Consider the following 12,035-nt stretch of genomic DNA (forward strand, 5'->3'; position numbering starts at 1 on the left):
CCCAAATATAGCAGCTTCTCGTTTTCGTTGCCAACTGCCCTCACCCGCTATAAATTAATGCTGCTTTATTTTGATGGGATAGAGGATGTTTGCCCTCACATTTATGTTGATTAATAGATTAGAACACTGCCCGCTTTCTGCCTCAATTACATAGACAGGCTTTTACTTTTTTGGATCAGTAAATACTACTCCTGTTGATAGAGCAGTATAGGGAGAGAAAGAAGGACTTGCATATGGTGTTCATCGACTTGGAAAAGGCGTACGATGAAGTTCTGAGGGAGGTTTTGTGGAGATATTTGGAGGCTAGAGGTGTACCGGTTGCCTATGTTAGGTTGATTAAGGACATGTATGATAGAGTAAAGACCCGAGTGAGGACGGTGGGTGGGGACTCAGACCATTTCCCGGTTATGATGGGGTTGCATCAGGGGTCGGCACTCAGCCCTTTTTTGTTTGCTCTAGTGATGGACGTACTGACGCGCCACATCCAAGGGGATCGGAGGTGCCGTGGTGCATGCTATTTGCAGATGATATTGTATTGATTGGCGAGACGCGAGACGGTGTGAACGCGCAATTAGAGGCATGGAGTCATACCTTGGAATCTAAAGGTTTCAAGTTGAGTAGGACCAAGAAAGAATACTTAGAGTGTAAGGTCAGTGGCAAGAGAAGGGGAAGGGGAGGTGAGGCTGGACTCGCTGGTCATCCAAGGAGAGAGAGTTTTAAGTACCTCGGGTCTATCATTCAGAGGATAAGGAGATTGATGAGACGTCACCCATCATATTGGGAGGGGGGGAGAATGGGTGAAGTAGAGACTCGCTTCGGTGTTTTGTAAGAAGGTGCCACCGAAACTTAAGGGCAAGTTCTACAAAGTGATGGTCAGACCAACGATGTTGTATGGGGGTGAGTGTTGGCCAATCAAGAGCGCTCATGTCCAGAAGATGAAGGTAGCAAAGATGAGGATATTGAAATGGAGGTGCGGGGCACACTAGGTTAGATAGGATAAGAAATGAGGTTATTTGCGACAAGGTAGGTGTGGCCCCCTATTCAGGACAAATTGCGAGAACCGCGACTTAGGTGGTTTGGTCATGTAAGGAGGAGCACAGACTCCCCGATGAGGAGGTGTGAGAGGTTAACATTGGAAGGCCTACGGTGAGGTAGAGATAAGTCAAAGAAGAGGTAGGGAGAGGTAATTAGGCAAGACATGGCGCAACTTCAGCTGACCGAGGGCATGACCCTTGATAAGAAGGTGATAAATGATGAAAAATGCATGTTCTTGAGTAAGTTTGCATATAATTTCTTATGTGAGTTGCGGGAGATTACATGTTTATAAACATATAATATGCTCATTACATGTTCATTGTGTGTAGGAATGAATTTGGATGAAAGTTGGCAATAATTGGATGATTTGATGCAAAAAAGAGTAGAGATACAAGACATGGGAGCGTGCCACAATTGGTGCATTGCGTGAAAGTACGAGCGAAATGGCTTAGAAAAAAATAAAAAACAGCAAAGTATGGAGGTTGGCACTGAACATGGCATGCGACAACACAAAGAAAAAGAAGAAATAACTGGGAGCGTGCTAGAAGTCGCGCGTTGCACCAACTCTGGCACGCGACTCACCGTGTACTTTTCGAATTAGGAGAGATCAAGGACGCCACAAATCAACCCTAATTGATATAAATACATCATAAAACGTCCTTTAAAAGGGGAGACACTACTTTAGGGTAAGACAACACCCAAGGAGGCAAGAACACGCTAGGAGCAAGGAGGAAGATTCAACCACGAGTTTTTCCCCTTCTCCTTCCTATTTTTATTGTTGGTTATTTGAGTATAATGTTTTCACATACTTTTATGAATAGCTAATTTATTATCTAGAGTTTTGGTGGAACCTCTAGGAGGATGAATTCTTGTTATGTTTTTATATAATTTAACCTTTTATTTTATCTACTTGTTCAACTACGTGGTTATTTCAATTGATTGAATGACCATCGATTGACTATGCCTATTTATTATGTATTTCTTGAGAAAGAGTGCATATTTAGGTTATTGTTGAATAACGTCACTCCCAAGGTATATGATAGATCAATACGGTGGGTTAAAAGCGGGGTTAGAGTAAATGAAGCTTTGACGTGATCATAGTGAGCGGTGAAAAAGTGCGAGCTAGCGTAATTCGAGAGAATATGACTAGTACATTATTTGTGACAACCCGACCCGTCGTCTCATGTGTTACCGCTCCGTTTCCCCCCATTTTATGCTTCTTCATGTTTCGTTATCGATATGTGGTGTGTTAGAGTTGATTTGGATTGGTTTTGATAAGGAATGAGACCCTTAGTCTCTTTTAAGAAGGCTTAAGTTGGAAAAGTCAACCGGATGTTGACTTATGAGTTAGAGGGTTCGGATGTGATTTCCGATGATTTGGTTAGCTTCAGGGGATGATTTGTGACTTAGGAGCGTGATCGGAATTGATTTTGGAGGTCCGGTGTAGAATTAGGCTTGAATTGGCGAAGTTAGTATTTTGGCGAGTTCCGGCTGATGGGTGAGATTTTGATCCGAGAGTCGGAATGAAATTTCGAGAGTTGCAGTAGCTTCATTAGGTGATTTTGGATGTGTGTGCAAAATTTCAGGTCATTCGGAGGTGTTTCGGTCGGGTTTTTGATCAAATGCGTGTTTCGGAAGTTTTTGAAGAACTTAGGCTTGAATCCGATGTGATTTAGTGGTTTTGGCGTTGTTTGATGGGTTTTGATGATTGGAACAAGTTTGAATGAGGTTTTAGGATGTATTGGTGCTTTTGGTTGAGGTCCCGGGGGCCTCGGGGTGAGTTCGGATGGTTAAACGGAGAGTTTTTGGAGTTGTTGTATGTTTCATATTGCTGGTATCTGGTGTTTTCGCACCTGCGGCTATTGGACCGCAGGTGCAGTCTCGCAGAAGCGAGCTGGGCCTCGCAGAAGCGGAATTATGGGACCTTGTCTGAGTCCGCAGGAGCGGAAAATTTGACCGCATAGGCGGTCCCGCTGAAGCGAATTAGGGACCGCAGAAGCGGTGGGTGCCTTAAGTGAAAAGTTCGCAGAAGCGGACGTGGACCGCATATGCGGAAGTCGCAGAAGCGGTAATATATCCGCAGAAGCGGAATGGCTGGTAGTTAAGTGAGATTTATCTTCTTCGCGAATTTCTTTTGAAAGAATAACATTTTTTACTCCGAACCTTGAGAGCTTTGAGGCGATTTTGAAGATGGTTTCGAGGGCTTTAATCAGGTATGGATTCTTGGACTTAGAATACGATTTTATGGTGTAAAAACATGGATTTAGACTGAATAATCAATGAATCAAAGGTCAAAAATGGTGGTTTAGGGCTTGAACTTAAGAGAGTTTAAAATAGGGATTTGAGGGGTCAATTGGACTCCGATTTTGGTAGATTTGATATGTATGGGCTCGTGGCGAGGCGAGGAATCCGGTGATGTGAATTTTGTGATTTATCGAGAAGTGGGCCCAGGGCTCGGGTTTTGCTAGTTTCGAGATTATTGCTATTTTTTTGATTGTTTTCGATTGGGTATTGCCCCATTGGCATATTGTGATGTAATGGCTCTGTTGTTGGATAGATTCGATGCGCATGGAGGCCGGTTTGAGGGGCAAAGGCGTTGCGAACTAGAGATTTCACCGGTTCGAGGTGAGTAATGATTGTAAATGATATCCTGAGGGTTTGAAACCCCGGATTTGCACCCATAGTGCTACATTGAGGTGACTTGGACGCCGGATAGAGAGCGTGGGTTAGAGCACCATTGGGGATTGTGACTTGGTCCGTCCCGGTTGTTGATTTTACCGCGTATTTCACTATGACTTGCTATTTTGCAGTATGACTTGGGCTTATTGCCATACTTGGGGCTTATTGCCGACTGTTTGAACTCCTTGTGAGCTATCATCACTGTTTTCCTCACTATTTGAAATATTATTAGAACTCAATCCATTTGAATTACATTGTTTCATGAACTCAGCTATGGTTTTACTCAACCTTGAGTTTTAACTGATATTTGAACTATTGTTTGAGCTGAGCATTATTGTTTTTTTTTACTGATGCCCGAGGGGCTTAAGATTATTTTTGGACTGATTGAGGCCGAGGGCCATATGTGAGGATATGTTGAGTGATATGAGGAGGCTTTCAGGCCTCGAGCGATATGTGAGGAGGCTTTCAGGCCTCGAGCGATATGTGAGGAGGCTTTCAGGCCTCGAGCGATATGTGAGGAGGCTTCCAGGCCTCGAGTGTATTGTGAGAAGGCTTTCAGGCCTCATGTTGATATGTACAGGCTTTCAGGCCTTATGATGATATAGCGCTTGGGCTGTAGGAGCCCCTCCGGAGTCTGCACCCCCACAGTGAGCGCGGGTACCCATCTAGAGCGGATAAATTTTAGACAGTGGTAACAATGGCACTGTTATACGCGTTTTGGTCAGGTAACAATGACTGACCAGTTAGGTAACAACGACTGACCAGTGGTAAAAATGGCACTGTAATACGCATTTTGGTCAGGTAACAATGGCTGACCGGTCAGGTAACAATGACTGACCAGGAATATAAATCATGCCCGAGGAGCCGGAACTGTTTTGAGATATTGCCCGAGGGGCGAACTTTGATATGCTCATCTTGCATATTTACTTGTCTTTTTATCTGTCATACAGTGGTAATTGTGCCCGAGGGGCGGATTTTTCTGTGCTTATCAGAACTAACTGTTTTGAAATCGTTTTCGTAATTATTGAAAAGACCATTTTCAAAAGAGATTTGAACTGAGCCAATGTATTTATAAAGATATCATAGATTTCACTGTTTTTCTTAGAAAATTGTACCCGGCTTCTATACAGCATGTTGGTTGCTTTACGTGATTTCTTGCTGCTCAGTTATTATTTACTTTTATTACTCACTGAGTTGGAGTACTCACCTTACTCCCTACACCTTGCGTGTAGATGCAGGTATTTGTTCACCCGGTAACGGGTTTTGAGCTGGTTGAAGATTTGTCTATCGTAGCTGAGCAGGGTGACCGCCAGCGTTCGCGGCACCGGATTTCTTCCTTTGATTCTAAATTCTATTCTGTATATTACTGGCCTTGTAGTTGTATTGAGACTCCTCTAGATGCTCGTGACTTGTGACACCCCGATTAGGGCTGTGTTGGGTTGTAAATCTGTTAATTAATATCATTAAGTCATATCTTGCCATTCATTTGTGTTTAACTATTTTGAAAGAGTCAAGTTGGGTTAGTTGGCTGGCCTTGTCTTCACGAGAGGCGCCATCACGATCAGTGCGGGGTTTGGGTCGTGACATTATTGTAGTTGCTCGAGAGAGAATTACGATAGTCGAGTGCTCATGATTAGTAGAGAATACTTAGACGAAATTGTAGGCGACTTAGCGGGAAGAATTCCGACAATTGGGGAGACCATAACTCTAGACCTCCTTAATTTATTCTCCAACTCTTAGTCTCTTTAGTTACTAATTTTACTGCTTTTAATAGTTTCTAGTTAATTAGCTTAAAATAATAATCGCTATCTTTATAACTTAGGAACTGTTCGAACTTGTCTTCTTAGTGATAGTGAACAGTTGTAGCTAAACCTTAGTTCTCTGTGGGATTCAACTCCGTGCTCTTAGACCGGATTATATTTGCAGCGACCGCTTATCTTTATAGGACTAGAGTTGGGCGTGATTAGAAGGTATGGAGGTCGAGGATTAAGGTAGTAGAGTAGGTAGTCTAGAGCGGTCATAAAGTAGTATTGGCACGCAGTCTCGCTTTCTGTTGGTAGTAGGTTTTTATGACTATCCATAGTTTTCTTCCATTGTTGATCACCTTACTGTCTTGTTTTTATTCTGCTTTTTTATGGATTTTTGGTACTGCCCCTTCTTGTCTATATTTTCATTAATGTGGTGCTTATGATTTTCTGAGGCGAGGGTCTATTGGAAACAACCTCTCTATCCTCACAAGATAGGGGTAAGGTCTGCGTACACACTACCCTCACCAGACCCCACGGTGTGGGATAATACTGGGTATTTATAGTAGTTGTTGTTATTAGTAAATACTACTCCTCCATTTCAATTATATGAACCTATGTTACTGGGCATGAAGTTTAAGAAAAAAGAGAAACTTCTGAACTTGTGGTGCAAAATGAGGTACATATAATTTTTGTGGTTATAAATCATTACATAAAAGTAAATTGCTTTCAATTATGGAAAGGGTTTTTCTTTTTGACACGAATAAAAAAGAAAATAGGTTCACATAAATTGAAACTGATGGAGTATAACACTGTTATAGTAACCAAATCCTTCTTGTGATATGCATGGGTTTATAGAGATAGTACTTCTCCTTCTCCTTTTCATGGCCATAGATGCAAGAGAGAAATAAAGCAGAGATGTAGTAGCAGCTAGCAAACATGTTGAATGTTGATATTCGGTCAAAAATGCATATATTTAATTATTATTGCCTCATATTTTGGCACTTTTTAATCGTCTTTTGAGTACTAGTTATATTAATTTGTGCTTAATATTATATTTTAACTGTATAGGAATAAAGCGGTGTGAAGATCAAAAGATTTGGAGCAAAATTGAATAAAACGCGGAAGAAAAAGAAAGACAATTAAATGAATATAAAAAGGGGGAACACCCTTTGGTCATTGTCCCCCCAAATGCAAGACAAAAATACAAAGAGTTAAAGAAGGCAAACAAAAACGTACATAATGAGTTGAAGGATTTCAACGTGAAATGCTCACTGCTTTCAGCGCCAGGACCAGGCGCTAAGCGCTAGCCTGGACGTTGTATTGCGGGGGTTTTCCTACTTTGTTCGGGACAAGGTTATTTCGGCCTTATACGGTCCCAACTCGTATAAAAGGGGTCCTAAACCTATTTTGGAGGGAAGAGAACGTTTTTTGAGAGAAAAACACAAGCACAGAGCAGCCGTGGAGGCCGGAATTCATCAAGTTCAATCTTTTCTTCCATCAAAACTTAGTAATTTTTATGTTTCTTTGTATGATTTGTTGTTTTTCTACCATGTCTATGTGGAGCTAAACTTCACGTTCTAGGATTGTGATTCTTTCATGACTATTGTTATTCGGATATTTATTTTGATTTCTTAGTTTATCATATTGGTTTATTTATTCAATCCTGCACTTAATTATTTGATTGCTTGATCACCAATTGAATACTATCTACGAATCTAGAATTGAACTCGAAAGTGGGAATTCTAGATTGCATATAGGATTGAATAGAGCAAGTTCTTGAACCAGGGCATCGGGGGACGGATTCACGGTTAGGATAGACATATACCTAATTGCCTTGCTTGGTTGATTTATAGGAACTATAAATGCATTCTTGTTAGTTCTAACTCCATAGACATATAGGCGTTAGGTTAGCTTGAATAGGCGAGTAAGAACTCGATAGATTCTTATGAGCAATATTAACCCTATTAACCATTAAACTAGATAACTTAGTTCGTCAATTCAATTGAAGAATACAATAGGAATGTTAGATAGCCCATAATCCTAGATCGTTTTCATCATATTGATAAAATAAAATTCTGCTCTTCCTCTATTCAAAGTTCATTATTTGTTTTTATTTATTTTATTTAGTTTAGAATCAAATACTTCTAGGTTTAATTCTTGTTTAGATAATTAGGATAGTCTAATTTAGTTAATAGGTACTCACAAGTCCTCGTGGGTTCGACATCCGACTTTTAGTCACTTTATTACTTGACGACCGCGTATACTTGCGTGTGCGTTTGGCCGCAACAAGTTTTTGGCGCCGTTGCCGGGGACATAAAAATTAACTATTCTACTGGATTGGATTTTTACTTCTTGCCTATTCAAGTTTTTTTTAACTTAATTTAATATTTTATTATCTTTGTTGATATGGCATCTTGGAATGATAATTGGTCGAATATTGATTATTCTTATTATGGTGATCCTTGTCCATATTGTGAAGGACCACACTTGTGGCAAAATTATGAATCTCGATCATATGGGCGGAATATTTGTAATATGTGTGGTGGTCAAGGTGGCCATTGGGATAGTTGTCCTAATTCTTATTATCCTTCTCAGAGCTCTTATTATGATGTTTCTAATAATGTTTATGAGTTTGATAGGAGTAATGAAGTACAAGATATGGAACGTGATGCATATTTTAGGGATATTCTGAGGCAAGTAGTCGAGCTACAAGATGAAAATCGAAAGGCTGCACAAAGAATTAGTGCAGCAATCACGAGAATGAAGGCCGAGGCAGAGGAAGTGGCTGAAGAGAGCGAGCTCCCACCAGAAAATAATTTTGAAGAAGCAGATATAGTGAGCCAATCTTGGCTAGAGGAACAAGCTCAACTTATAAAATCTCATGAGTTTCTCCGTGACGGTCTTTCAAATATGACACAACAACTAATAGAAGCAAGAACTGAGCTCAGGCAAGAGATAGACCAATTTGGCTTAGATATCCATGACTTGCATGATCAATTGAATAAAAAGGTTGAGGCGTCTAATTCCCCACAACCAATTTTTGTGGATACTGGCTAGCTTGTGAAGCGGAAAGAGGAACTTCAACTATTCGACCAAAATATTATTAATAATGCCAAGGTTGACGAAGAGTGCAAAATTGAGGATGTCAAAAATAATGCAATTTTGGAGCTGGAGCGTATTGGACCTCATTCTAAACACTTTTCAACATTGTGTTTGGTTGGTGACATGGGAATTGATCCAGTCGAGCATATAGAGGAGTCAATGGATGAGGAACAAAGTGCTTATGTGACGACCCAAAGGGTCATCACTTGTTTCCTTACTCATTCTATGCTTCTGAGGCCTTGAAAACCTCATTTGGGGTTGCCTCGATATGCGTGCGCTGTCCGGGCACGTAGCTGGAAAGCTTGAATATGAATTCTGTGAGAAAAATGCTAAATTTTGATATTAAATCGGATAAGTTTGACTTCGGTCAATATTTTGGGTAAACGGACCCGGACCCGTGATTTGACGGTCCCGGAGGCTCCGTAGGAAAATATGGGACTTGGGCGTATGCCCGGAATCGAATTCCGAGGTCCCAAGCCCGAGAAATGAATTTTTGTGTGAAATTGTTTTCTGGAAATGATTAAGGAAAATAAAAATGAAATTTGATTAAAAGACTATGGTATCAGGCTCGTATTTTGGTTTCGTCGCCCGGTACAAGTCTTATATATGCTTTAAGCACTTTCTGTAAAGTTTGGTTGAAAACAAACGTCGTTTGACGTGTTTCGGACTTAAAACTCTAAATTTGAAAGTTTATGAAGTTTGAAGAAAAACTAGTGATTTTGAGGTTTGATTCATTGTTTAAGATGTTATTTTGGCGATTTGATCGCACAGATAAGTCCATAGGATGTTTTTGAGGTTGTGCGCATAATATTTGGTTTGGAGCCCCGAGGGCTCGGGTGTGTTTTGGATAGGTGTCACATTGCATTTTTTTTTTGCATTTTTGAAAAATCTGGTGTTTTCAGTTCTACAACTTTCGCATTTGCGAAGCAGGTCTCGCAAATGCGAACTGGCAAATGCGAGCCTGGCATTGCAAATGCGAGAAGAGGGAGTCAGCAGCTGGGTCACAAATGCGACCAAATGGTTTGCAAATGCGACCAAATGGTCAGCAAATGTGAAGTCGAGCAGGTTGCAAATGCGACTCTTTTGCTCGCAAATGCGAACCTCCCCTTTTTCCACTTAAGGTCGCAAATGCGAAATCTGGGGGAATTCTACTAGGTTCGCAAATGCGAACCCAAGTTCGCATTTCCCACATCTGTAACCTGCATATTTTACACTTAGCCGAAATTTTGAGTCATTTTAACATTCTTTCAAAACACAAACCTCTTTGGGCGATTTTCCAAGAACAAGACTTCTTCCAAATCATTTGTAAGTTGGTTTTTACTCATTTCTTTCAATCTTTAACATCATTTAACATGTTTTCAACTTAAAATCAAAGATTTTCATGGGTGAAATTGGGGGTTTTGGGTAGAACCTAGGTTTTCTAAAAATTGGGGATTTGGACCTCAATTTGAGGTCCAATTTTAAAATGAAATTGCATATTTGAGTTCGTGGGGGAATGGGTAATCGGGTTTTGATTCGAACCTCGGGTTTTGACAACGTGGGCCCGGGGTTTTTGAATTTTTGGGAAAAACTTGGGAAGTTCATTTTTATGCATTCAAATTGATTTATTTAGTGTTTATTAAAGTAATTGAGTAACTTGTGGCTAGATTCGAGCGGATTGGAGGTGGAGTCACGGGGTAAAGCCATAGTTGAGGCTTGAGTTGAGTTCAAGGCATCGAGGTAAGTGTTTGGTTTAACCCTAGCTTGAGGGAATAGGAGTTGAGTCTTATTTGTAACTTTCTAATTGTCGAGTACGATGTATAGGCATGGTGACGGGTATCTATACATTGGTGTCTAGCATGACCGTGAGTCCTTAATTTGTGAATAGTTTGGTTGTTGTTATGCCTTCCATGCTTAATTGATGACTTCTATATGTTGTAATGATCTTGTGAAAGAAGTTGTGATCTTTGAACTTCGTGGAGCATTGGCTCCGGTTGAAATACAAATTGTGAAGGTATATGCGATAAGTAACTCTTGGAGCATTGGCTCAAGCGATAATGTGAACTATGAAATGAAAGTGAAAGTAAGTGAAGAGTTAATGATTTATTCCCTTGCCGGGACGTTGTTGGTTATTGATGTTGTACCCTTGCTGGGTTTTTAATTGTTTGTTTGTGTACCCTTGTCGGGATGTTCATTATTGTTTTATTATTCCCTTGCCCTTGTTTTTGATTGTTTATTGGGTGAGGAAGAGTGTTCAAGCACGAAGGGTGATGCCGTGCATTGTTTGTTTCTCGTGAGGAAAGAGTGTAAAGCACGAAGGGTGATGTCGTGCATTGTCTGTTTATTGTGAGGAAAAGAGAGTAAAGCACGAAGGGTGATGCTGTGCCGCACGATGTGCCATTCCGTGCCTATTCTATTGATTATATGTGAGGAATGAGAGTAAAAGCACGAAGGGTGATGCCGTGCATGTTTGTTTATATTATTGCTTGGTGAGGATGAGAGTAAAAGCACGAAGGGTGATGCCGTGCACTTGTTTGATCCCCGTTCCTTATTGTTTTATGTGTTGTGCCTTTCCTTGGTATTAGTCAATTTATACTTGAAATTGTTATCTCCCCACAGCATGCTTCCCCTCCCATATTGTTTTACTTGTCTTGTATTTCGATTATGCTGTATATATATAATTGCACAGGTTTATGTGGTAGTCCAGTCTAGCCTCGTCCCTACTTCGCTGGGGTTAGGCTAGACACTTACCAGCACATTGGGTCGGTTGTGCTGATACTACACTCTGTGCTATTTTGCACAGGTCTAGGTTTCGAGCAGCAGCAACAGTAGTGTGAGAGCAGGCTTCATTTCAGCGAGACCCGAGGTAGCCTTGCAGGCGTTCGCAGGCCCGGCGTCTCCTCTATCCTTTATTTTCATCTGTTATCTCATTGTAATCGAGACAAACAACTTATATTCTCTTTCAGACGTTTGTATGTAGTATTCTTAGCAGTTCGTGAGTACAGTGACACCAGTCTTGGGTAGAGGATTTTGTTGAACTTTTCGCATTTTATTCAGTTTTATAAAATGTTAAGACTTCCGCTTATTATTGAATTTCGTTGCTTGTATTATTGTCGTAAATTGTTAAAATGGATTAGATTATTAATGGTCAAGTAATTAAATTTGACTTGCCTAGCTCTCATTAGTAGGCGCCATCACGACTCCCGAGGGAGGGGAATCCGGGTCGTGACAAGTTGGTATCAGAGCTCTAGGTTACATAGGTCTCACAACTCACGGACAAACTTAGTAGAGTCTGAGGGATCGGTACGGAGACATCTGTATTTATCCCCCAGAGGCTACCGAGTTAGGAAAAGTTTCACATTTGTTCTTTCTTATCGTGCGGTTTTGTTTCTCGATGCTAATTGAATTTCTACTCTGTTCTTTCGCAGATGGCGAGAACACGTGCTTCTTCATCTTCCGATCAGCAGTCCGAGCCCCAGACAGCTCCCGCTA

Source organism: Nicotiana attenuata, unplaced genomic scaffold, assembly GCF_001879085.1.
Source record: "Nicotiana attenuata strain UT unplaced genomic scaffold, NIATTr2, whole genome shotgun sequence".
Classification (NCBI taxonomy): domain Eukaryota; kingdom Viridiplantae; phylum Streptophyta; class Magnoliopsida; order Solanales; family Solanaceae; genus Nicotiana; species Nicotiana attenuata.